The sequence below is a fragment of the Sander lucioperca genome, chromosome 13 (assembly GCF_008315115.2).
Source record: "Sander lucioperca isolate FBNREF2018 chromosome 13, SLUC_FBN_1.2, whole genome shotgun sequence".
NCBI lineage: Eukaryota > Metazoa > Chordata > Actinopteri > Perciformes > Percidae > Sander > Sander lucioperca.
Window position 1 is genome coordinate 19,373,537 of NC_050185.1, and position 27,009 is coordinate 19,400,545.

The window sequence follows — 27,009 nt, forward strand, 5'->3', positions numbered from 1 at the left end:
CAATGTTACTGTAGTGTACCTATGATGCCAGTGATGAATACCAATGACTTTAAGGCCACCATTTTTTTTGCTATTGCCCATTCCAAGTACATGCTGACTGAAACTGGAAGAAACCAGATGTTTAATTACACTTTACAATATATTTTATAAACATATAAAATAAAAAAACATAACCTTTACAATATTCAGCACAATGTTTTTGTTGAGGACTCACATTATGAGATGGCCCACTGGTCAACAGAGCATTCGTCCCCTCTACTGGCAAAAGAAAATTAAGAGTAGCCCTCTTTTCCTCTTACAGAGTGATCTTACAATTATGTTTTCCTTTTTTGTTTCTGCAAAATAAACAAGGGCAAACTAAGTAAGTAGTCAGTTTTGGCTACAATTCTTTTGATTTTGTAAATAAAAAAACACTTAAAAGCAACATATTAAAGTAAAAACACTCCTGGCAAGAAAGCATCTCAAATTGTAGCACAAAACCAAACAAAGTAAACAAGTGCATGTATAAACAAGTGTATTTTGCTATACAATAAGAAACAGCGCTTGTTATATTTTTGCTCCTTTTGAATGTTTCTCATATGACACGGTTGATTGTTGTTTTGGTACGGCAGCTACAGCACGGCTAATGCTAGCGCTGTTAGCAGAAGAGCTACTACTTTGGACCAAACTTGCAGGCTTTGTGTGTGGACTCGGGCCAGCATGGGCCCGCATTTTCATACTCTTGTGTGTTCGCTGGGAGGGTACCTGTTTAGGTGATGGAAAAGATTTGTAGTGTTTCCTGTTATTTTGCAGACCGGCTTAATCTGCTCCTCGTCACTTTTGTGAAATCCAAACCATTTCCACACAACTGACATCGTGTAACTCTTTTTATCAACAATGTCTTCAGCTTGAGAGGATAAGGCGAGTTCACGTTCGTGTCCACCATCACTTTCATTGCCCTCAGCTCCACTTATGCAGTCAAAGACTGTTCCCCCGTCGATATGGGTTTCCCCCTACTTAAACCGGAACCAAACCTATCTCTAACTATAACTATGGGTGCTACACATTTAAAATGGAGGAAAACACTATTTGGCAGTGGGACACATTTTGACACAACACCGGCAACTCAAATGCTCACAAAAGTTAGTGGCCGTGTCTGGCATCCAAACCTAAAAGGCAGACTCTGGCAGTTGTGTTATCGGGTGAATATATCCAAAGCTTATCATCGTTATCGACCTGAATTTTATCGCAATCACGTTTCGAGATTGTTTTATGGCCCAGCCCTACTTTGATCATGTAATGTGGGGATATTGAAAGTAATTGGTTTTGGACAGAGTGGTGTTAAAGTATGGTTGTTTATGTTGCACAGGCAAATTTACCAATGAAAGCTAGTGTAGCAGCTCATGCCATTTACCTCATCAGCTGTTGTATTTAGTTGTGATCATCCACTGACACATTTCAGTCTGTTTCCTGCATTATACTCAGTGCACTAGTTTTTTAGTTAGTTAGTTCAGTCAGACATATGCTATTTAACCTCTCTGTTCTTGCTGAATAGTATTGGGTTGTGTTGTGCTGCAAAAGGTGTGCTACTCAGTCCAAAAGAAAAATAAATTAGATAGAAATATATATATGGAGTATAAATTACATAATTGTCTATTTTTATTTTTTATTTATTTTTACTTTTTAATTTTAGTGTTTGGTTAAAATGTACAAATTATCGAGATGATTATAGCTAATGCATGCTTTGTTGGCATGAAAGACAAATAAATGCAGTCTGTTAGCCTGACACCTTTTGTTTTTTTGAGCAGCTTGGGACAAATTCATAATGAACTTGACTTGACATATTTAAAAAGCACCTAGGGAGCTAACAATGCTGAATTCAGCATTGCTCCATGGAGGCGGTGCAGCCTGCCAGTCCTGTAGTGTTATGCAGTGAGATATTATGCACAAACGCATGCTTACTCATAGCACTGGGCTGATGTGGCCAGCTGTTGTAAAATTTGCTGGTTAAACAAAAGCATTATGTTGCACTTTTGAATTATTTGTGATTACATACTGGAGGGAAAAAAAGATTTAGTGATGCACTCCATATATGCAAACATACATATACAGAAAAGGAGTTATGACCCATTTAGGCTAATAGTTTGAATGTTGCCATTCCCACATGACTGTGACAAAGGAGAACCACATGTCCACACATGTGGACTGTAATAATAATATGGCAGACGTACTGTATAACAAAATATACATAACTACTTGTGTATGTATATTTATTTCAACAATATGTCTTTTAAAAGATCTCTACATGCCTACAAATTACAAAAAAAATTAATGTTAATAAACTAATATCCTATACTGTGAAATTTTATATAAATACCATAATAGACCTCCCTCTCTTTGCACCACTAAACAATTAGCTCTCCTAGCAAGCAAGCTAGCTTACTAGCCAGCCTCTAAATTAGTAAAATGTAACATCTTAATGTTTCATTCACACACTCTTGTCACATCGTAGGAAAGCACATTGCTATCGCCAGATGAGTGACAATGTAAAGTCTTTAGCAAACAAAATGGATGAACTTCGGCTGCGGATCACCACTCAAATGTATTATGTACTGCAACATCATGATTTTCACAGGAACATGGTCACAACAGCGCTGTGCAACAGCATGTGCATGTTACGCCCTGGTTGACTTTTACGAACGACGAAAAATAAGACGAGTGTAGATCACATCCATGAGTAGGTACCCACGCAGTTTACTAATTACTCACGGACCCTCCCCCTTTCACACACACTGACCAACCCTGGCAGACTTGCTCTCTCCTCGTTTTTCAACATTAAATTAAAACATTATTTGAACATCTCTAATACTAATTGGACAATCCCATTCATAAACCATGTTAAACACTATAGCCCCATTTGTCATTAGATTTGTGTAGGCTTATTTTGGCATTTTATTTCCAATGAATTCATGTGAACCACTAATGGATTTCAAATATTTAAAATCATTTAACTGATTTTAATTCTCAATATAGAGTATTTTCCAATAAAATGATTCTTTTCTATACAGTAAGTGCTCTTTTGATATGTCTTTTCCTATTGCCTTTCTTATCATCTTCATATCACCCCTCTACAATTTGCTAGTGCCTGTTTTAACATTTAGCCTATGTGAACTCCATGTGCTACTGGGTAGTTGATAGGCATGTAGATCTGCCTCGCTCTCTTAATGATGATACTTTAGGGCCTAAAGTTTAGGCTGTCCATCCAGGTTAAAGGATAAATGTTTCCAAAAAAAAAAAATACCCTGCAGCACTGAGGCATTCTACTCTCGGCCTGACGCATGATGTTTTGTGTGTGTTTCTGTTGTGTGTGCCTTGCACTTATGTCACTGCTACATGTTTTTTCATATTGTGAGTAGGAATTCAAGCTCGTCCTTTATGAATCAGTGTTTGTGTGCCATTCGGGTCCTTCCCAAGAAGCATGAAATAAATAAATTATGGTTTTCCTGTGTCTCTTGCCTCAGGGTGTTAACCTCCTAAACTCTGCCAGACACCACCAGAAAGTACAACTCACATTGCACACACCAAATGTTCAAATCTGCATTAGAAAACTTGAAATTCTAAGTGAGACCCCACTATTTCCAGAGATACCAAATATGTCAGGCTGTTTTAAATGAAAAATGATGCAGAGACACGTAGAATATTTCAACTTAATGTAATGGCACTGCATGGCATGTTGGGTTGAAGAAGCAGATACAGAATATAATATTGTCATACAGTGTGGAACACTTTTAAATCTAAATATCAAGAAACATTACCCTTTAGGGTAACGCTTTATAATAACCATTATTAATAAATTGTAAATTAATAGTTAATTAAACTTAAGTTAATAGTTATTTTACTGTTTACTTATTGTTAGTAATGGTATAGTATATGCTATTTTATCATTAGTGCAGTGTAATATACAATAATTAGTACATTTAGATAGATAGTTAATACTTTGTCAATGGCTAATAACTGTTTTGTAAACCATATTTAAACATTATTTGGATGCTATTATAAAGTTGCAACTAATGCGTATAATAATAAGTTAATGATTAATAAATGGTTTATAAAGGTGGTTTAATTTTGCCCCAACAAATTTGTTTTAGTGATCTATAAAAGATGATTATTTGAGCACGGATAACTATCTAAATATTGTTAATAGATGCTTTACAAAGTATTCATTATAACCTTTAGGTATTGTAATCATCAGTTGCTTTAGGTATTGTAATCATCAGTTACTTTAACTTTATAATAGCCATCCTAATAATGTTTATTGACTGTTTACAAACAATTTCTTAAAAAGGTTTACAAATCATTTGGTAATCATACTACATACTACAATCATACACATACTTATAATACATAAATGCTGTGTGTAACAATAAACTGTTATAATAACAAATTATAGACGTACTAATAATTAGCAAACTATTTTCATTTAATTATTTGTTAACATTAAAATAACTGTTAACTAAAGTTGAATTAACTATCAATTTACCATTTATTATTGATGATAATTATAAAGAGTTACTCAGAATCGTAATAAACTGAATTATTGCCCTCTGTTTGTATTTGAGTTGCTGAAGAACAGGACTCATGTTTTATTGTCCAAATTCAACAGAACTGACAACACAAAGCTGGATGAATTAAATGCTCAGCTGGACTGCAAAATCTTGTTTAAAACAAACACAAAAATGTAATTAATAACCAAACTGAATTTAAATTGGAAATGTGCAAGATGATACTATCGAAAATGTCAGCTCTCACCTCAGTCTGTGTATTAAATAGAGAGATACCTACAGCTGTGCTTTTTTTAGGGCATGCTTGCATAACACACTTCACGCTCACTCCCTTGGAAAGGGGAAGGAAAGGTATTCATGCATGTGGACACAAAGACAACATTACGGATGGTTTTTAACTTGCAAAACCACTTGGACACAACCTGCAGCAGCTGAATTATTTCAAAGCAACAAGCATTATAAGATACCCCTTATCAACTGAGTGGCTGTGAAAAAGTGTGCAAGGTGCCTTCGACTACAGTATCAGTACTTCTTGACATCTATCACTGCAACAATGAGGACACTGATGCTTTCTGCTATCAACTTTTTCTTTTCTATTGAGTTGAGCCAATGTGTTTGGGTTATATTTCTGCAACTGTCAACCAAATACATTCAGCATTTCCTCCGAAAGCCTCCAGGGTTGGATCATGGGTCAAAGACGTGGCATGTCAATTATGGTGTCCAAAGCATATTCATAATGCAAAAGATAAATATTAATTTTAAAAAACTACATTATATTACTCAACTCTCCCCTCTTTACTCACTTTAATAGGTATTTATTGCAAAAAAATAAAATTCAAAGAGCTATTGAGCTCAGAAGTACCAAACTGTCCCTCCTGGGTAACGTCCAGGCTTAAAATCTAAGTATAAAAATGTGACAAAAATGTCAAAAATAATAATAAGAGCATTAATTATCTACTTTGGCATAATTGTGTCGATGTTTGCAGTGATACCTACAAATATAGTAACAATCCTACCCTTATTTAAAATGTTACTCAAGAAATACTTTTGTCCTTACTTTTGGATTTCCCTAATGTCCTTCCTGGGTAACAGACCTTAAAATCCATAAATTACCCATAATGCAATTGCATAGTCATGAAATATGATATTACATCATAAAGAAGATTTTGGAGGACCCCAAAACATCTGGAGAGTTTAGTAATTCTCTCTTAAAAAAGTTTTTATTTTGCTTTTTTCGGTCACTGGTGAACTATGTCCAAAAATCATGTGTCTTTCTGGATAACGCTAATAAAACATATTTGATGTTTTGATATTTCAAAAAATGCCTATTTCATGTGAAATATGGCATTAATGTTTTAAAGGCTAAGATATAGTTTAGCTGAGTATGCCATGTTTGACAGAGTTTGGGTGGGAAAGTCATGTTTTTGTCCTTCCTGGATAACGAAGATCTTCTGTTACCCAGGACATGTCCATTATGTTATCCAGATTGGACATGTTAATGAAAATAGTTTTTTTATTAGTATTTATCACGTTTCAAGCATTTTGTTGATAATGTTATAATAAATGTATTAAAATATGTATTTCTTTAATCTTTTATGGCATTTTTGCATTATGTCATTCCTGGCTAACAGGATGTCATCCCGAGTAACAATGACACAGTCAAGTGTAAACTCAGATTTTCATGGTATATTACACAATCATGTTTTCCTCAGTTGAGTATACAATAATAACCTGATAACCTTTACTGTAAAGCATTTTAAGACTTCTTTCATAATTTTTCTGTTTTTGGCATGGAATATTGTGTGACCAAAATCAAACGATGAGCCCATTTAATTATAAATACCCAAATATATCATATTGTGTTAAAAACTTAGTTTTTTGTGTGCGTTTGATTAGCTGTAACTATGGATATGCCTAAACATTTATATGCTAAAAAGGTAGACATTTAAATATTTTTTAAATCCATTCCCGTTACCCATGAAGGACTTTTTTCATGGAATAAATCACGATTCATCAAAAAAAATTTAATTGCATTTCGAAATTAAATTCCTGTTGTTGAGATGTAAATAGAACACTCTAATGAAAATAGAAATTGCTTGAGTTGGCATTTTTTGACACTTTCATTTATTTTCAAATTTTAAATCCTTATTCGTCTTTGACCCAATTCTTAGAATCACCATTTTCTGTGACAATTCAACCAGCAGCCACTATAGACCTATCCATTACTTCTTTCTTCTAAATTAGGTTGGTTGATGCACAGATTTGTATTTCCCTGACATCAGCTAAACCATCTTTTAATAACTGCATCTCCAGCAGCTAAGCCAGACAAGGTAACACTAATGTCCAAATGCATACGGAGTAAGAAAGTACAAATGGAAGCAGAAATAGCCTGTGGCATGTTAAAGTAAAGTGGGTACGACACAAAGACAATATGAAATGCAGTGAAACTCTCAGATTTACAGTAGTGTGCTAGGTGAAATTTTCCATTACATAACATCCATGCATTTGCAGCTCACTGTGACCAATGAAACAGAAATGTGTCACAATGTCCTTGTTGGCGCTGTTGACATCTGACATTTTCTTTCATGTTACATGTTGATGGCAGATCCGCACAGACAGCAGACACGGGCACACAGCAGTGCTGCACATGGATTGTCAGCGAGCTCATGGCTTGTAGCGCCTGTGGACCGATGTCACTAGCTCTTATTGCACATGACAGCCAACAAAAGTCATTGTGAGAAAAGGTGTGTGAGCACACAATACATCCAACCCAGAGCGCCGCTCATATACATGCACACGGTACACACATGTACACGTCTTGAGTTGTTTTGCCATGGTCATAATATTACATTATGTGTTTCTTCAACACTAAATGACAGTTTGTACTGTATGACCTTTAAAAACGCAATTTTCTAAATTCACAAACAAAACGTATTTCTTTCTGCATAATTCTGTTCTTTTCATAATGCTATCAGTGCCTGCCTTTTCAGACCTGCTGAGACTGACTTTTGAACAGAGGAAAGGTGGGCTGCCTACCAGAAACTAATGGCCCTGATTTTCCGCTCCCCAACAAAAGCCCCATATCTGAGGCAAATTGGCATTGGTTCTGCTCTTGTGTGTGCAGAGGCACGAGAGAAATGCGTGAACTCACTTCTCGCGTGTGTTTTCGTGACAAAAACATAGTTTGGAAACTTGACTCTAGGATTCCTCCTGGTGAAAGATCTTGTAGTTTGTGAGCCCCTGTTGCAGGTTAGTCAGGTAGAGTGAAAAGAAGACAACAAGACAGCAAGTTGTGTAGTGTGAACAGTACAGTACAGCAAACTGGTGATTTTGATAGTCTTGTAGTGGGAATTTTAAGTGAGCAAAGAGATTACAAATCACACATATAACTTGACACACGGACACGAATTATAGCAGGAGCATCAAGAATTCTGTACAGCAATTTGGATTTAACTTAGTTATAAAATTCTAGGCCTATTAGTTTAAGATTGTTTCATAGTATGCTATGGTATGAAAGCAGTGGGTGACGTGGACAAAATCTGATCTACACTCAGTTGCCTCTTTATTAGGTACACTTAGCTCAAACTAATGCAGTCTAACACAACAGCCTGCAATTATACAAATGCCATTGTTTTATATGGCTTTATGATACTTTTGGAGGTTTGTGGTGTACTGGCAGGTGTATTATTTTGTCCATCCCCATATATATGAATTTGGGTATGCAAAATAACAGAAACACCTCACTGTATAATGCAATACAGTTCAACAGCACCATAAACTTTCGCCTACAAAATCATTTTATGTTGAATTCATATTTATATGGGAAAGTCAATATAAGATAATCTCAAAGATCTCCTGCTAAACAGCTTTGTATTTCCATGTGGTTTCCTCACAACCGAAGATAAATGATAAACAAAAGCCGCTACAAGGCTTTGAAGGCTGGATAATCATTCAGCCTCAGCGGAGGCACCGGTATGAAGTAGAATGTACCCTATTGTTTTGAAAAATGCTAAACAAAATTGAACTTGACTGTTTGTTTAAACTGATAAATGAAATAGAAAGTGAGTTCACTTTTAAATCTAGGCTATACAATATGATTGATTGCAGAAAACCAGACTCTGACCTCTGAGGTTTGCTTCAGTGATGCTCATCACAGTTCTATTTATTTATTTTTTTTTACTTTTTATTGTGTTTTTGTTATTATTTTCTTTATGACTGAGATAATCAAAGGTAGTGGAGCACCCATAAGAAGTGCTCATATGCGTACCTTATGTCATCTACTATATATGCATCAATATTTTTTTTAAATAAAATCACCAGCAGTCTCACCTCATTATTTCCCAAAAAGCAAACATCAACTCAGAACAGCAGATATAAGGATGTGATGATAATAAACAAAACCCCAAAAACTGCATAAACATGCTCCAAGCAATCCACCTGATATGAAACAGCAAGCAAAGACACGCCAGTAGATAATAAATTATGCATATTAAAATCACTAGATTTCATGACCTGTAGCTGACTAGTCTGGATCAACAGAAGTTCATTTCCAGGATAAAGCCTGATGCCAGGCTTTGCCCCTCACCTTCTGCTTTCTGTGTGTTGCCGCCTTTTGCTACAGGAAACAACAAACTTTGAGCTAGCAAGCTACATGCTGAAAATGGCAAGTTTTGAAGAACATTTGGATCGTGCACCAAGGCAGGCCTGCTTGGTTCTTTCAGGGAATGATTGTAAAGATTTACAAAAGAATATGTTTATGGCATTTACTATCTAACTGGGACGTTTTGGGACCGATTGGTGGGGATACACTGGTAAGAGCAAAAAGGGTTTAACAAGGTATCCAGCTAATTCAAATTTTACAAACGTTACTATATTGTGTGAACAGTTAACTTCATTTAATATTGTATGTCGCTTTTTCTTTTGCAGGGTGCAAATGTTCCACCAAAACAAGCTCCTTCCCGAGACTATTTTGCCGAGCCACTGTCATTGCGTCCGGAACTTATCGCTGCCCAAGATGATTGTGATTGGTTTAAAGTCTGTGTTGCAGGGTTCATTTTCCAACGAATTTGCTTGTTGGTAATAAACATTTAAACTGTTATCCATTGTATTTGATGTTGTGGGGTATCACGAAAAAGTAGGTACTATTTTACAGCGGTATGCAATGATTCTCCTTTCCCCCACAACGCATTGCATTACGTCACGTTGAGGAGACGACAGACCAAAACCCGCTTGGGGGGGATTTCACAGGTGGGACTGGCAAGTTAGCCCATAGCTAGCATGATGCCTTTTATTTCTAGATCTAGATAAGTTTACCGGTACTTATCTGAACTAACGACATGATCACTGTCACTAAATATAAAGAAAACGTTGACTTTCACTCGGTGCTATTCACTGACAGTAAAAAAAAAAAAATTTAGTACTAGCCTCAGCCCATAGACTGTTGATATTACCAGTCTATGGGCTGACCACGTCTTCCCAAAGTTACGTCATCACAGAATTGCGTTAAAAAAACCTGCTAATACCAAAAACAACAAAAACTGGCCTTTAACACCATTTGGAGACATTTTTAAAATTATATACATATATTGAGTGCTTTATGTACCCATTAATCAACAGTGGTGGTTAACCTGCAACATGGGCTTTAAGGAAATGCAAACAACCCAAAGAGTTTTTTTTCTTCTATTCTAGAATGCATCTGCAGTGTAGCCAGACCTTACTCCACAGCGCTATGGATATCTATAGGTCTGGCTGCAATGCGAGACTAATAGCTGACAAGTCATAGTGTTGATATGCAGTAGATGATTATCAAAACATGGCAGCTGTTTGTAGATGCCATTTAGATTAAGATATGAAGAATAGTACATAGTACAATGAAAAGCATTTCCAGTTGTGGGCCTGACTGAGTTAAAAACTGATTTCCTGCTGTCCCTCAAAGAGTGATAAAACAGCACAAAGAAAGAGAGATAACAATAAAACTTATAGCAGCTGAACAACAAAACTATTGTTAGTTCTTTTAAAGAAAAAAAAAAACTTATAAAACATATAGTCAAGTTTGCAAGTCAATACAGTATTCCTTCCTCTACTACAGAGCCAATTTTCTAACAGGAAACCCCAATAAAACAATTCAACAACCTGGAGGGAAATATGTGCAAAATCATGATTCTCAAACAGTCATATTCATATTTTATCACCAAGTAAATCAATAGTAATGTTACTTAAAGCATCATAATGCACATGCTAGATAATAACCAAAACAAACAGTAACGTTAAGCTAGGAAGCTAATTTACCATTGCAAAAATAACACAGACTACTGCAGTAAATCGGCAACACACAACAAGCAGAAATAGAGTTTGCTCACAAACGAGCTTCAGTCGCATAGCTTAACAAGCGCAAACTATTAGCTAATCACCACAGAGCCAAAAACATTAGCTATGTTAGCACAAGCAACAGGTACTGTCGGTACACGATCCGTTCTGCCTGCACGATCCGTTCTGCACATGCGCAAAATGTTCGCGCATGCGCGGTTGCACGAGGATTTACGACACTGCACGATCTGTTCCACGCTTCCGGTCGACAGCCAAGCTAACGTTAGTTTAGCTAACAGCTAATTCGGCTAACTGCTAGCTGAGACAGCATGTAATAACTTTAAAAGACCCTCAAAATAAAACTTGAAAATAAACGTTGACATATATAACAAACACCTAACATATATAACAGCTGTTACGTCAGTTCTACTTTACTTGTGCTCATTTAAAATACAATCACTCAATACTTGTCTTTATTGTTATTACTGTGAAGTCTTAATTTAGCTGTAGCCTGCTTTTCCCATTACGTTTGAGTTAACGTTATTTTAGACTGAATCTAGCTGTCAGCCATAGACTGTATATATTAGTGGACAGCGCATCCGGTTCAGCAAAATGCGGCAAATGCGGAAGTGCCTTAAACCTGCATTCTATCTGAATTCCAGCAGGGGGCGAAACGTGCGGTTGCAAAAAGGAGGTCCATTTCTATAGAAGTCTATGGCGAAATGACCCACTTCTCACTTGATTTATTACCTCAGTAAACATTTCAATTAAGAGTTTATATTCTCAATCGCTAGTTTTAAGTCTTCTGCAACACAGAATGATGTTAATTTTTTGAATTATGGTCTCGTTGATTTTAAAATCGGCGATAAAGCGGGGATGTTTTAGGGCGTGGCTATGATGTGACAGTTCGCGGCCTGTCAATCATGACAGAGGTTTAGCAAAGCTTATCCATGGCACGTAAACTTCACTTTGGGGGTTGACCAGCTTTCGTCTTCGTGACTGTGACAGTTGGTCGCCTAATAATGTCTTGTTCAACGTTCGGTTGTACGACAAGACACTCAAAGGAGTCGGCAGTTCAGTTTTTCCGGTAAGTAACGTTACATTTTGTTTTAATACCGTTTTTCGTTAGCCAACGTTAGCATCCCAATGAATATCAGTTAGCTAGCTAGATTGCACCTTGCTAACCAAGCTAGCGGGCTAACTAATAACGTTATGCAGACCAGACCGTATAAACGGATTAAAATGAATATATTTAACGTTACAGTCGTATACAGTAGGTATGCACAACGGTCTCGCCGGTAATCTGTTTTTAACCATATGTGATGTTATTGCTACGATGCGCATATAAGGTAATGTTAGCTTAAAGTCAAAGCCTGATATAGCTAACGTTATAGTGCAAATTCATATAAACCCTATTCGCACGGGATTAGAATCATTTTGGGACCGCGTGTGATTTAGGAAGTACCCCCTCACATCTGAGTTTTGTGTGGGGCATTCGCACGGGACAAGCGGAGATGCTTTTACTTGAATATACTGAAATATATGTACCCCGCCCGAGAGTTGGGCAACGTTACCCGGAGGCGCCCGAAGGACAGGCACAGACACCCACACAGCATCACCGTCACCCTCACCTCGGACAAAGCCGCGCTGGAGCGCGTCGACGGACGGGGCAGTAGGCCAGAATATCCGTTTTTGCAATAAAATGTCGCACATGAAAAAATATATTTATTATTGTAAAGTTACATAAGTGTTCTATCTTCAAAAATCTTCAGTTCTGCAGCCAAATGTATAAAGCACCAGGTTCAATATTCTTTTTTCAAAATTCTAAATACATTATTTCAGACTGTTAATGTACCTAACAAGCATGCTGCAGGAGTTATTAACCACTGTTGTTGATGCTGTTACACTGAGGTCTTTCTTCCACTTACTGTAGTTGTGTCTGCTAATCTATTTGAAGACCTTCTGTCAGCACATAGTCTGTTTTAAGATGAGTCACATACATGTTACAATCTATATTTACAAATTCTGTTTATTACTAAAATGTACATATCACTAAAAAAGTGTTGCGTACAATACACATTGTCAAAGATAAATTTGACATGTAGGAGTATGTTTACTTAATACTGCATGTCCTCAACTGAAGCATGCCTTCATGTACAAGCTCATATATTAATATAATTCATTGTGATCTACCATGCCTTAACTACATGTTTGTCTTTTACAAAGGTGTCCACACTGAAAACTGAATGACCAGAGCCAGAGGGAAGACCTGGTGTATAGAGCAGCGTATTTTGGTGCCATTCATCTTGTTGTGGAAAACAGATTGCATTGACCACATCCAAAGTTCTCAAATGTGTTCTGATTATAATGATGCCAGAAAATCATTTTCGGTTCAGCTTCTTCTGCTGAAAGGACAGACCAACTTTTAGCATTTTAGCAGTCATTGGTATTTAGAGGTTCAAAATGTGAGTCCTGTAATAGATGTGTCCTCTTGTGTTACTGTTAGGCCTGCTGCTCCTAGGTAGCTTCTCTGTCTCTCCTCCCTCCCTCTCTCTGTCTGTCTGTCTCTCCGTCTGTCTGTCTCTCCTCCCTCCCTCCCTCTCTCTGTCTGTCTGTCTCTCCTCCCTCCCTCTCTCTGTCTGTCTCGTATTGCAGGACTGGAATCCAGAGTGTGGGAGTCTGGGTTCCAGCTGCCTCTCATCTACCACAATCAACCAACAATTTGTGATAATACTTTTGTTATAATGAATTTGCAATAACCTTACACAGATTAAACAGCACCTAGTGCATTTTCAATTACCTACTAAACACTTGACTATGTATGTCAAAATAAATATGTCTATAAATTAATCTAAAAGGATTTTGGTGAAGTGTTTTCATGGTGATTAAAATTGACAAGTACATAAAGACACACAAGAAAAGCACAAACTACATTTCCCTGATCCTTCTTTGTCAACATTCAAGTATGGTAACATTTCAGAAATCATATTTTTGTTGATTAAAGCCAAAATAGACTTTTAATCAATTACAAATTTTATCAAATTACCAATGTCTTCTTGTATGACTACAATATTGTGTATGTTCCTATAGTTGCTTCAGAAAAACAAATGTAGCTTTAGAAAGACCTTTATTTCACATTGAAATGGGCATTAACTTCAAAAACTACATAAACCACAAATAACACTGGCAATATTTTTAAGATTATGTTAGGGTTAGGGGTTAAATTGATGAATTAAATAATGTAGTTCACCTTTTACAATCCGGTGTACATTCCACACATAAAACACTGCTGTGGGATCAAGGTAAGACATGTCTGCATATGAAAAAAAGGGTAGTTGAATCACTAGTGTCACATTGTTAATTACAGTAGAAATGGTTGACATTACAAACCACAATATAAAAATATAGCTTAACATATAAAGCTTAAAACACTTGTGCAGCACTCTGTTCAGTCAAGTCCAAATGCCTGGGTAAAGAAATAAAAGCTGCCTTTACAATTAAAGTGAGCATAGTGTGACAGTCTTTTGGTTGTCTGTAATGCACAGTGGAAAAAAAAAACCTTGCGAGCCTTGTCGATCTTCCCCGGATTGTTAACAGCCCTCCACCTGCATCTCTGGGTGATGCCAGAGAAGATGGACTTACTTCTGAGGTATTGGGTGGGTGCACATGCCATCGTGTCTCTCCACACTCCTATTTCTGAAAGAAAGAGTCATCAATTTCCATTTGAGCCCCTCATAGTTAAATATATATGCACACTAGCATGTAACTGTACTTCATTAATTATCGGGGGAGAATACAGATGAATCAACAACAGTCTATTGTTCTTTAGTGTAACTTTAATTTAGTTAAATGAGCTTATTTCTGCTAATGTTAGCTCTTTAAAGCATGTAAAGGCTAAATGCGCCAACCATAGACTGATGGAGCAAACAGTAGCAAGACATTATCAGTGCATTATGGTTATTACAGTTAACCAAACGTTCTAAGAAACTTGGTTATACATCTGCTAATACTTAGTGTTAGATAATGATAAGCATTAACAATCCCCGTTTTGCATTTCGCTGACACTACGTTTAAATTAGGGCAACGTAAACTTCGATTTGCAGAAAATTAACGTTAGCATGTTTTACCAGTGGCTAGCTAACGTTACAGACAATTTACATGGTAACTTCAGATACATTTACTTTACAATGTGACTCATCTTATATGTAATATAACTATTGGACAAAGATATATTTAAAACCTAGCGAAGCTATATCTTACCTCGAATTATGTATGCTAGCTTTCAGCAGCAGTTGCATCCAGATTGCCAGTGAACGTGTGGAAGGTAACGTAGAGTGTAGGCAGCGTTGCCAACTCCAAAAAAAAAAAACAGTCAGACACCGCCCAACAGTCTATGGCTCCTCCCTCACTCCGCCCTCTCGTCTAAAAACGTCACATCCGCAACCAGGATGGCTGCGCCCATAAACGCAAACTCGACGACGGATAACTGATCTCCACAAACCAATGGGTGACGTCACTCATGCTCTGTCCACTAATATATACAGTCTATGCTGTCAGCTAGCGGTTAGCCGAATTAGCTGTTAGCTAAACTAACGTTAGCTTCCCAGTGGAGGCTAGCCATAGGCTAACGTGGAACAGATCGTGCAGGTCGTATCCTCGGTAAAACAGTATTATCTTGCGCATGTGCAGAACGGATCGTGTACCGAAAGGTACTAAACTTACAGTGGCGTGGTGAAGTGAAGCCGTGATCTCTGGTGTCTCAGTTGAGAGTAATCCTTTTAGTATTTGGTAGCCGAGCTGCCAAAAGCTGGACAGAAAAGCTCCTCTACTCGCTTGGTGTGCTGTTTGAGGCCAACAGCTAATATGTGAAAGTATGCAAACACAATTAGTCAGGCTAGCTTGCTTATGAAATGCTATACAAGCAACAGGGCCCCGGGCCCGTTCTTTAAATGTAAAAACACCTCCATAGCAGAGCACAAGAGTGGGCGTTTCATTGGAAATTTAAGTAGACCGCCTTTTTGCTAAACGGTGCGTTTGATAAATGTCACAGTACCAGCACAACTGTAGCTCACAGGTTTCACTCTATCAAACATTTTAACATGTCTTTAGGAAATGTCATGGTATCACATACTTTAAGACGGGATGGCAGGATCACCTTATTAAAGGATATTTTGTGTGATAGTGAAATATGATATATTATTAATTTTCGTAGGTAATTATTTATGTATTTTTAAGCAAATGTCATTTTGCAATGGACAAAGAGAGTTATTGTCCACACAATATTGCATATACTTGCAATATAATTGCATTTATTGCATAAAGCAGCATAATTATATAAAAGCATTTATTGCATAAAAGATATACCTGCTGTATAATAGGCAAAACACTGAATTCTCAACATATTTGGGCAAATATACAATGATTCTACATGCAAAAGGACTGTTCTGTAAATAGCAGATGTAAGTTTAGCACCAGAAGGACCCATCTTGTTAAAAAAGTATGTCAAATTTGACATTTAAACAATTGGGCGACACCGTCCAGTGTGTATAAAGGTGCCAGTATAATCCAACAGGAGTGCTTGTTGAACGGCCATACAACGTCTCCTCCCACATCTTTCCAATGTCGAAGGGTTTGAACTTCTCTTTCAAGCTCTCTTTTTTTCATTCCTCACACATCTGTCTAACTGACTGCCTGAAAGTGTGCGCCATTATCCTCATTTTATCACACTTTGATTGTGGCCCTTCGAAACAGCTAAAAGCACTTTAGCCTTCTGACATGGTCTCTAAAGTTTGTTCGGTTTTTGTGTTTTTTCCAACATAAGCAAAACCAATTGGATCAGATGGGGCTGTGTGGGCCTGTTAGTAGAAATGTAAATGTGTGTGTGGGCAGGCTTTTCTACAGCGTCAGTGGAGTTAAGGTCAGGATGTCTATGCAGGGCTTATCTACAATTGTCTTGGCCCGAACTCATCGAGCACTGAGCACATAGAGCATTCACAGCAACAAATGGGTACCCACACTAACACAGTTAGGGACAGTTTTCTTATGAAACTTTATTTCTGAACAACCTAATTGGAATTACAACTACCACTGCAATGATAGAACAGGATAGGAAAATTAGATGCGGTCTACTAAATATCAGATCTCTGTCTTCTAAAGCAATACTAGTAAACAAATTGATATCCGATAATCAAATTGATCTATTCTGTCTAACTGAAACATGGCTGGGCCATGAAGAGTATGTCAGTCTAAATGAAGCCACTCCTCCCACTCATATTATTACTCAAATTTCTAGAGGCTCAGGCCGAGGAGGGGGAGTTGCAGCCATATTTGACTCAAACCTGTTAATTAATCCTAAACCTAAACTAAATTATAACTCTTTTGAAAATCTCGTTCTTAATCTTCAGCATCCAACATGGAAAACAGTACAGCCTATTATATTTGTTGTTGTCTACCGAGCACCAGGTCCATATTCTCTGAATTCTCAGAGTTTTTATCATGTGTAGTCCTAAAATCAGACAAAGTACTTATTGTAGGTGATTTTAATATCCATGTGGACGTTGACAGCAATAGCCTTAGTACTGCTTTCAACTCACTACTAGATTCAATTGGTTTCAGTCAGAGTGTGCACGAGGCCACGCACTGTTTTAACCACACCCTTGACCTTGTGCTGGCATATGGCATCAAAATTGAAGACGTAATAGTATTCCCGCAAAATCCTTTATTATCAGACCACTTCTTAATAACTTTCGAATTCTTACTACCCGATTATACGAAATTAGATAAAAGCTTCTACGCTAGAAGCCTATCTGACAGTGCTAAATTCAAGGAAGATATTCCAACAGCACTAAACTCATTACCGTGCCGTAATATAACAGAGGATCTTTATGTAAACTTTAGTCCCTCTCAAATTGATAATTTCGTAGACGGTGCTACGGCCTGCCTACGGACTACTTTAGACTCTGTTGCTCCCCTTAAAAAGAAGACGATGAAGCAAAGGAAACTAGCACCTTGGTATAACTCCCAAACTCGTAAATTAAAGCAAATCTCGCGCAAACTTGAAAGTAAATGGCGTTCCACCAAACTGGAAGAATCTCGTTTAGACTGGCAAGACAGTCTGAAAACCTATAGGAAGACCCTAAGAAAGGCCAGATCAGACTACTATTCATCACTAATAGAAGAAAATAAGAACAACCCAAGGTTTCTTTTCAGCACTGTAGCCAGGCTGACAGATAGCCACAGCTCTATTGAGCCATCTATTCCTATAGCTCTGAGTAGTGATGACTTCATGAGTTTCTTTAACGATAAAATTATAACAATTAGAGATACTATTCATCACCTCTTGCCCCCAACCTCTAATGGGTCACCTTTAACTGACAGACTGCTAGAAAGAACGACTAGACCTGACATATACTTAGATTGCTTTTATCCTATAAACCCTCAACAATTAATGCTAAAGGTCTCTTCAGCAAAGCCATCTACCTGTCTCTTGGACCCCATCCCTACGAGGCTACTTAAAGAAGCGTTACCCGTGGTTAACACTTCATTGCTAGATATGATAAATATGTCTTTATTGACAGGTTATGTACCGCAGTCATTTAAAGTAGCTGTGATAAAACCTCTACTGAAAAAACCCACCCTCGATCCTGAGGTCTTAGCCAACTATAGACCTATTTCTCCACGATCCTTGAGAAAGTAGTCGCTAATCAGTTATGTGATTTTCTACATAGCAATAGCTTATTTGAGGACTTTCAGTCAGGATTTAGAAAGCATCATAGCACAGAGACGGCACTGGTGAAAATTACCAACGACCATCTAACTGCATCAGACAAAGGGCTTGTCTCCGTACTTGTCTTATTAGATCTTAGTGCTACATTCGATACTATTGACCATACCATCCTCTTACAGAGACTGGAACATTTAGTTGGCATTAAAGGAATCACACTAAACTGGTTTAAGTCCTACTTCTCTGATCGATCACAATTTGTTAATGTTAACAATAAACCCTCCAATTACGCTAAAATTAACCATGGCGTTCCTCAAGGCTCAGTGCTTGGACCAATTCTATTCTCCTCATATATGCTTCCTCTAGGCAATATTATTAGGAAACACTCAATTAACTTTCACTGTTATGCGGATGACACCCAATTATATCTGTCAATCAAGCCAGACGAAACCAGCCAGCTAGCTAAACTTCAAGCTTGCATTAAAGATATAAAATCATGGATGGCCTACAATTTCCTGATGTTAAACTCAAACAAAACCGAAGTTATTGTGCTGGGCCCGAAACACCTACGAACCTCATTAGCCGAAGATATAATTACTCTGGATGGCATTGCCCTGGCCTCCAGTACTACTGTCAGAAATCTAGGAGTTATTTTTGATCAGGATCTATCCTTTAACGCCCATCTAAAACAAACCTCTAGAACAGCCTTTTTTCACCTTCGTAACATTGCTAAAATTAGGAACATCCTATCTCAAAACGATGCAGAAAAACTAGTCCATGCATTCGTTACTTCCAGGCTGGACTACTGTAATTCCTTATTATCAGGATGCTCAAATAAGTCCCTTAAGACTCTCCAGCTGATCCAGAATGCTGCAGCGCGTGTTCTGACAAGAACTAAGAAAAGAGATCATATTTCTCCTGTATTAGCTTCTCTCCATTGGCTTCCTGTAAAATCCAGGATTGAATTTAAAATCCTTCTTCTGACCTATAAAGCTCTAAATGGTCAAGCTCCTTCATATCTTGAGGACCTCTTAGTACCTTATTGTCCCACTAGAGCACTACGCTCCCAGAATGCAGAGTTACTTGTGGTTCCTAGAGTCTCTAAAAGTAGAATGGGAGAGCTATCAGGCTCCTCTCCTGTGGAACCAGCTCCCAATCTGGGTTCGGGGGGCAGACACCGTCGCTACATTTAAGACTAAACTGAAAACTCTCCTCTTTGATAAAGCTTATAGTTAGGGAGTGAGGAGTTGCAGTGAACGCCTAGACCGGCGGGGCAGGATGTATAGCTGCAGACACAGCACCCCTGCTTTTCTCTGCTTCTCTTTACAGTCATCAGATTTACCTATCATATAATCAATAATATAGTGCCTCTCCTAGTTATGCTGTTATAATTCTAGACTGCCGAGGAAGTTCCTTCTTATGACACGCTCTTTTCTTTTGTTTCCATTTATGCACATCCTGTCTCAGAAGTGCTTGTTACTCACCTAGCTCTGGGGAGTTTACTCCCCGGAGTCCTTATGTTTCTTCTTCGCCCAGAACATCGCCTCGGATTAGGGTGACACCAAGACCTGGGTCTTGGGTGCAGCTACACCTGCTACACCCTGCTGGACCTGCTACACCCTGCTACGCTCTGCGATTCCCTGCAATGCCCGGCTACGTCCTGCTGCGTCCACCGCGTCCACCCATGCTCTGCTGTGCCACGCTACATCCTGTACCGTCATAACCCCAACCGTCAGACACCGCCCACCAAGGGTCTGGGTCTGCCGAGGTTTCTTCCTAAAAGGGAGTTTTTCCTCGCCACTGTCGCAATAGCCACTGCTAATGCTTGCTCTTGGGGGAACTATTGGAATTGTTGGGGCTTTATAGAGTGTGGTCTAGACCTACTCTATCTGTAAAGTGTCTCGAGATAACTCTTGTTATGATTTGATACTATAAATAAAATTGAATTGAATTGAATTGAAAGTGCAATACAAAATATATAGTTTTTATTGCATTGAAGTGCCATAATGTATTATGTGTGATTAAACATTTTTCCAAGTGCATCATGTCGTGCATATCTCCGTTTGCAGGGTCGTGTTTGGACATATGAAAGCAGTTGGAGATAGATACAATCATGACAGAGTCAGACCCAGAATTCACTCCTTTAAATGTAAAATAACTCCAGTATGATGATATCTCTGGCAACAAATAGCACTTCAGAGTAATGGGGATTATAGAGCCATGGTGGATTAGATTTATCTGATATTCTTAGATAAATAAGGCGGCTGTAATTACTGTGTGAGACAGATTTAAAAGAAAGAGCAGAGAAACCGTTTTTGTTATTTATCTTCAGAGCCCATAAAGTATTACACAAAGTGATTTATCTTATCTTATCTTAATACTAAAAAAACAGAGACATGCAAAGCCTTGCATAACAAAACAAACCAAGGGCAAACTTAGCTTTGCCTACTTTTGGCTTTTATCGACCAACAATTTACAGTTTAGCAGTTTAAAGGAGAACTCCGGGCAATTTTTTACGTTAATCTTGATCGCTATACGTATGTGAGTGCTGTCGATGGCGAAAAAAAACGAGCCGAATCGGTGGTAGCAACATGGAGCTACTGCAGCTAATGCCGAGAGCTCCCACTTAGCTAAAACGGCAGTTATGGTGGCATAACATAAATAGTGCCTTTGTGCCTCTTAACAGACACAAATTGCAATTAAAATGTCTGTGCAACATGAACAGGGCCCTTACATGACAACAAGATGCGTTTTCAACTCAGACATTGTTTAAATTCACCTACCCTGTTAGCTGCTAGCTGCCGTCTGGGATGAGTGAGTGTGTTCAGCCAGGCTTCGGTAATAATCATCAAGCAGCAGTTCTCTGTGTATTTGTGGCATATATATCCATTTTGTGTGCGACCAATCTGGCGTTGGTGAATATAGGAGTCTCGGCAGTGGCGAACTGTGTATTAGTTGCGTTAGCTGGGCTAGCAGGCCCGACCGGCATCCTTCTACTTCCTTCCCGCCTTCCCCGCCTGCCGCGGCCGACAACAATCCACGGGCGCCCGCTGTTCTGGTGGATGTCCTCCAGAGGACAGTTCATGCTTTCGCGGCAAATTTTTGAAGTTTATTCCCCCCTCAAAAATAAGTAATTGAGCACTGTAGTGGTTATGATCATATCAGTGACTATGTAACTACATGGAAACGGGCCAAATTATGTCTGTTCCTTGTGAAGTAACAGCGTTACAGAAGGCTAGCTCTAGCTCCATAGTTACTCCAAGCTTCTCCTTGTGAACACCTCCGCTCTTCACTCTTCATACACTACGCTCCGATCTGCACACTGCTGTTTACCTTTTCCAGCTACAACTGAATTCCCACGGGACTTCAGCGCAAGACTACAGCTAGTCTTCTGTAACGCTGTTAGTTTACAAGGAACAGACATCATTTGGCCCGTTTCCATGTAGTTACATAGTCACTGATATGATCATAACCACTACAGTGCTCAATTACCTATTTTTGAGGGGGGAATAAACTTCAAAAATCTCTGGAGGACATCCACCAGACCAGCTTCCTGTCTCCTCCTGTTCTCTTCTCATAATTCTTGTTTAAAACATGAATATATATTATACAGTATATTACTCATTTGTATAAAAGATTCATGTATTCCTTCCCTCTGTATTTGTAAACAAAATTATATGTATATATCACTGTGGATGTATTTCACTCTTGCACAGTATGTGTTTGCATCATATGCATCCATTAAGGCTGTAATATAATGTTTTTTTTCAGGATATTAGAGAACCCAACATGAACCGATGGTGTATGATGAACCTCACACTTTCCCTGACACTCACCTGAGTCTAGGCTTCTATTTCAGTGAGCACATATGTCCATACACAGATACTCATACTACATATAAACAATTAACCACACTTATGTATCTGCTTTAGTCCACGAATGTCTTGTTTGAGTATCATGCTTTTTTTTGCTACTTATATTAGGGAAAATAAACGAAAGACGTTATCAGTGCATGTTTTCCAGATTTGTTCAGAGTATATGCAATAATGTGCAACTTTGCAAATACTGTGTGTTCCTCATTATGTTGTTGTAACATAATACAAGCGGCATTCTGTTTCTCTCTAAATGTATTTGTTGTTGCAAAGTAGTATTACATAAATATAATTTCTGGGAGACAGGGTAGGCTCAAGGCATCATGTTTAGATTTTAATTGCTTTAATAAGGGATATCATTCACAATCGCCCACCAGTAAAGATTCATAGTAATGCACAAATGTACAGAAACTGTGTGTTTTGGCAACATTGAGTCATGTCATTACATTGTGTTGTTATCTTGTGCAATATATCCAGTAGTCTTGTCCCATGTTTGTAAAGGTAAAATGATCCCAAAAAAGCTATCTTTGCAGTCAGCTAATGAGCATTCAAACAAATGAATAGACATTGCATTATTTCTTCATCCCAATGGGTTTGATAGCCAAATTCTGTTTGTCCTCTACCATCATACATGTTTTGTAATCGCAAACTTTATTTTACAGTGTTAAAGTTGCAAGCACAGACTGCTAATTGCATACAGCAGGCTGGTTGACATAAGCTTCAGAAAGACGCTGCTTCATTATTTAAAAATAATTAAATAGTGGCCGGGTTAGCTCAGTTGGTAGTGCGGGCGCACATATGTAGAGGTTTATTCCTCGACACAGAAGGTCCAGGGTTTCGAGCCCGAGACCTGTGACGGTTTCCTGCATGTCTTCCCCCCCCCTCTCTCCCCTTTCCTATCTCAGCTGTCCTATCCATTAAAGGTGGAAATGCCCAATAAATAAAACAATAATTAATAGTTAGATAAAATTAGTTGGCAGTCATGACAGAGAAAAACACAGTCATAGTTTAGAAGAAAACAAACATATTATATATAACAAACAATATATTTGCATATTTTGACTTGACTGGGGTACGTTAAAACAATATTCTGGACGTTTGAATGCTGCATGCATAACATAATGTAGTTAAGACATAAACAGCTGCTGTATTATTTGTCTAAATATTTTTCCCTTTTGATTTATTTGTTTTCCAATACACACTTGAAGGATTGAAAGTGAAATGTTGCTTCTACAGTATGTTTATAAACATTAATAAAGTCAAGAGGTTATTTATTTGTATGATTAATTTGAAGTGTCACAAGAGTCACAGTCATTGAACATACCTGAAACGCAGCCAAACACTCCTGACTGACTGAATAGGTTCAGAAAGAGCACATTCCAGCACAGATGCAAAAGATGCTGAGATAATGTGAAAGTAAATGCAAAGATAAAGTATTTTTGATTTGTCCGCAATGTTTTAAACACGCCTTTTATTGATTCCTATTTGCTGCTCTACTGCATAAATGTGTATGCATCATCTCTTTTGTTTTTATTGACTTGTGAAGCACTTTGTGGCAATAGTTTTAGAAAGGTGGCAATCCATCCATCCATCCATCTTCGTCCGCTTATCCGGTCTCGGGTCGCGGGGGTAGCAGCTCCAGCAGGGGACCCCAAACTTCCCTTTCCCGAGCCACATTAACCAGCTCCGACTGGGGGATCCCGAGGCGTTCCCAGGCCAGGTTGGAGATATAATCCCTCCACCTAGTCCTGGGTCTTCCCCGAGGCCTCCTCCCAGCTGGACGTGCCTGGAACACCTCCCTAGGGAGGTGCCCAGGGGGCATCCTTACCAGATGCCCGAACCACCTCAACTGGCTCCTTTCGACGCGAAGGAGCAGCAGCTCTACTCCGAGCTCCTCACGGATGACTGAGCTTCTCACCCTATCTCTAAGGGAGACACCAGCCACCCTCCTGAGGAAACCCATTTCGGCCGCTTGTACCCTGGATCTCGTTCTTTCGGTCATGACCCAACCTTCATGACCATAGGTGAGGGTAGGAACGAAAACTGACCGGTAGATCGAGAGCTTTGCCTTCTGGCTCAGCTCTCTTTTCGTCACAACGGTGCGATAAATTGAATGTAATACCGCACCGCTGCGCCGATTCTCTGACCAATCTCCCGCTCCATTGTTCCCTCACTCGCGAACAAGACTCCAAGGTACTTGAACTCCTTCACTTGGGGTAAGGACTCATTCCCTACCTGGAGAAGGCACTCCATCGGTTTCCTGCTGAGAACCATGGCCTCCGATTTAGAGGTGCTGATCCTCATCCCAGCCGCTTCACACTCGGCTGCGAACCGATCCAGTGAGTGCTCACAGGCCGATGATGCCATCAGGACCACATCATCTGCAAAAAGCAGCGATGAGATCCACAGCCCACCAAACTGCAACCCCTCTCCACCCCGACTACGCCTCGATATCCTGTCCATAAATACTACAAACAGGATTGGTGACAAAGCGCAGCCCTGGCGGAGGCCAACTCTCACCTGAAACGAGTCCGACTTACTGCCGAGAACCCGGACACAGCTCTCGCTTTGGTTGTACAGAGATTGGATGGCCCTGAGAAGGGACCCCCTCACCCCATACTCCCGCAGCACCTCCCACAGTATCTCCCGGGGGACCCGGTCATAGGCCTTCTCCAGATCCACAAAGCACATGTAGACCGGTTGGGCATACTCCCAGGGTCCCTCCAGGATCCTTGCGAGAGTAAAGTTCTGATCCGTTGTTCCACGACCAGGACGGAATCCGCATTGTTCCTCTTTAACCTGAGGTTCGACTATCGACCGAACCCTCCTTTCCAGCACCTTGGAGAAGACTTTACCAGGGAGGCTGAGAAGTGTGATACCCCTATAATTGGCACACACCCTCTGGTCCCCCTTTTTGAAAAGGGGAACCACCACCCCGGTCTGCCACTCCTTAGGCACCGTCCCAGACTTCCATGCAATGTTGAAGAGGCGTGTCAACCAAGACAACCCCTCCACACCCAGAGCTTTAAGCATTTCTGGACGGATCTCATCAATCCCTGGGGCTTTGCCACTGTGGAGTTGTTTAATTACCTCAGCAACTTCCACCAGGGAAATTGACGACAATCCCCCATCATCCTCCAGCTCTGCCTCTACCATAGAGGGCGTATTAGTCGGATTTAGGAGTTCCTCAAAGTGCTCCTTCCACCGCCCTATTACCTCCTCAGTTGAGGTCAACAGCGTCCCATCCTTACTGTACACAGCTTGGATGGTTCCCCGCTTCCCCCTCCTGAGGTGGCGAACGGTTTTCCAGAAGCACCTTGGTGCCGACCGAAAGTCCTTCTCCATGTCTTCTCCGAACTTCTCCCACACCCGCTGCTTTGCCTCTTTCACGGCAGAGGCTGCAGCCCTTCGGGTCCTTCGGTACCTTGCCACTGCCTCCGGAGTCCTCTGGGATAACATATCCCGGAAAGACTCCTTCTTCAGTCGGACGGCTTCCCTGACCACCGGTGTCCACCACGGTGTTCGTGGGTTACCGCCCCTTGAGGCACCTAAGACCCTAAGACCACAGCTCCTCGCCGCAGCTTCAGCAATGGAAACTTTGAACATTGTCCACTCAGGTTCAATGCCCCCAGCCTCCACAGGGATGCATGAAAAGCTCCGCCGGAGGTGTGAGTTGAAAGTCTGTTGGACAGGGGCCTCCTCCAGACGTTCCCAATTTACCCGCACTACCCGTTTGGGCTTACCAGGTCTGTCCAGAGTCTTCCCCCACCCCCTGACCCAACTCACCACCAGATGGTGATCGGTTGACAGCTCTGCCCCTCTCTTCACCCGAGTGTCCAAAACATACGGCCTTAGATCAGATGAAACGATTATAAAATCGATCATTGACCTTTGGCCTAGGGTACTCTGGTACCAAGTACACTTATGAGCATCCCTATGTTCGAACATGGTGTTCGTTATAGACAATCCATGACTAGCACAGAAGTCCAACAACAAACAACCACTCTGGTTTAGATCAGGGAGGCCATTCCTCCCAATCACGCCTCTCCATGTGTCTCCATCATTGCCCACGTGCGCGTTGAAGTCCCCCAGCAGAACTATGGAGTCCCCCACTGGAGCCCCATACAGGACTCCACTCAAGGTCTCCAAGAAGGCCGAATACTCCGAACTCTTGTTTGGTGCATATGCACAAACAACAGTCAGAGTTTTCCCCCCCACAACCCGCAGGCGTAGGGAGGCGACCCTCTCGTCCACCGGGGTAAACTCCAACGTAGCGGCGCTCAGCCGGGGGCTTGTGAGTATCCCCACACCCGCCCGGCGCCTCACACCCTGGGCAACTCTGGAGAAGAAAAGAGTCCAACCCCTATCCAGGAGTATGGTTCCAGAACCGAGACTGTGCGTAGAGGTACGCCCCACCAGATCTAACCGGTAGCGCTCCACCTCCCGCACCAGTTCCGGCTCCTTCCCCCACAGAGAGGTGACATTCCACGTCCCCATAGCCAGCATCTGCTGCCCGGGTCTGGTCCGTCGAGGCCCCTGACCTTCACTGCCACCCATGTGAAAGGTG

The 27,009-nt window shown here is 39.9% G+C and overlaps 1 long non-coding RNA gene across 1 annotated transcript; it reads right to left on the reverse strand.

Annotated features, from left to right (window-relative positions):
- Window positions 1–9,667: 9,667 nt before the first annotated feature.
- Window positions 9,668–26,067, reverse strand: LOC118493016. The gene is made up of 3 exons (XR_004894948.1): window positions 26,056–26,067; window positions 20,228–20,230; window positions 9,668–9,769 (listed from the first exon to the last, which is right to left on the reverse strand). It is a non-coding gene; the product is annotated as an uncharacterized LOC118493016 (long non-coding RNA).
- Window positions 26,068–27,009: the final 942 nt, after the last annotated feature.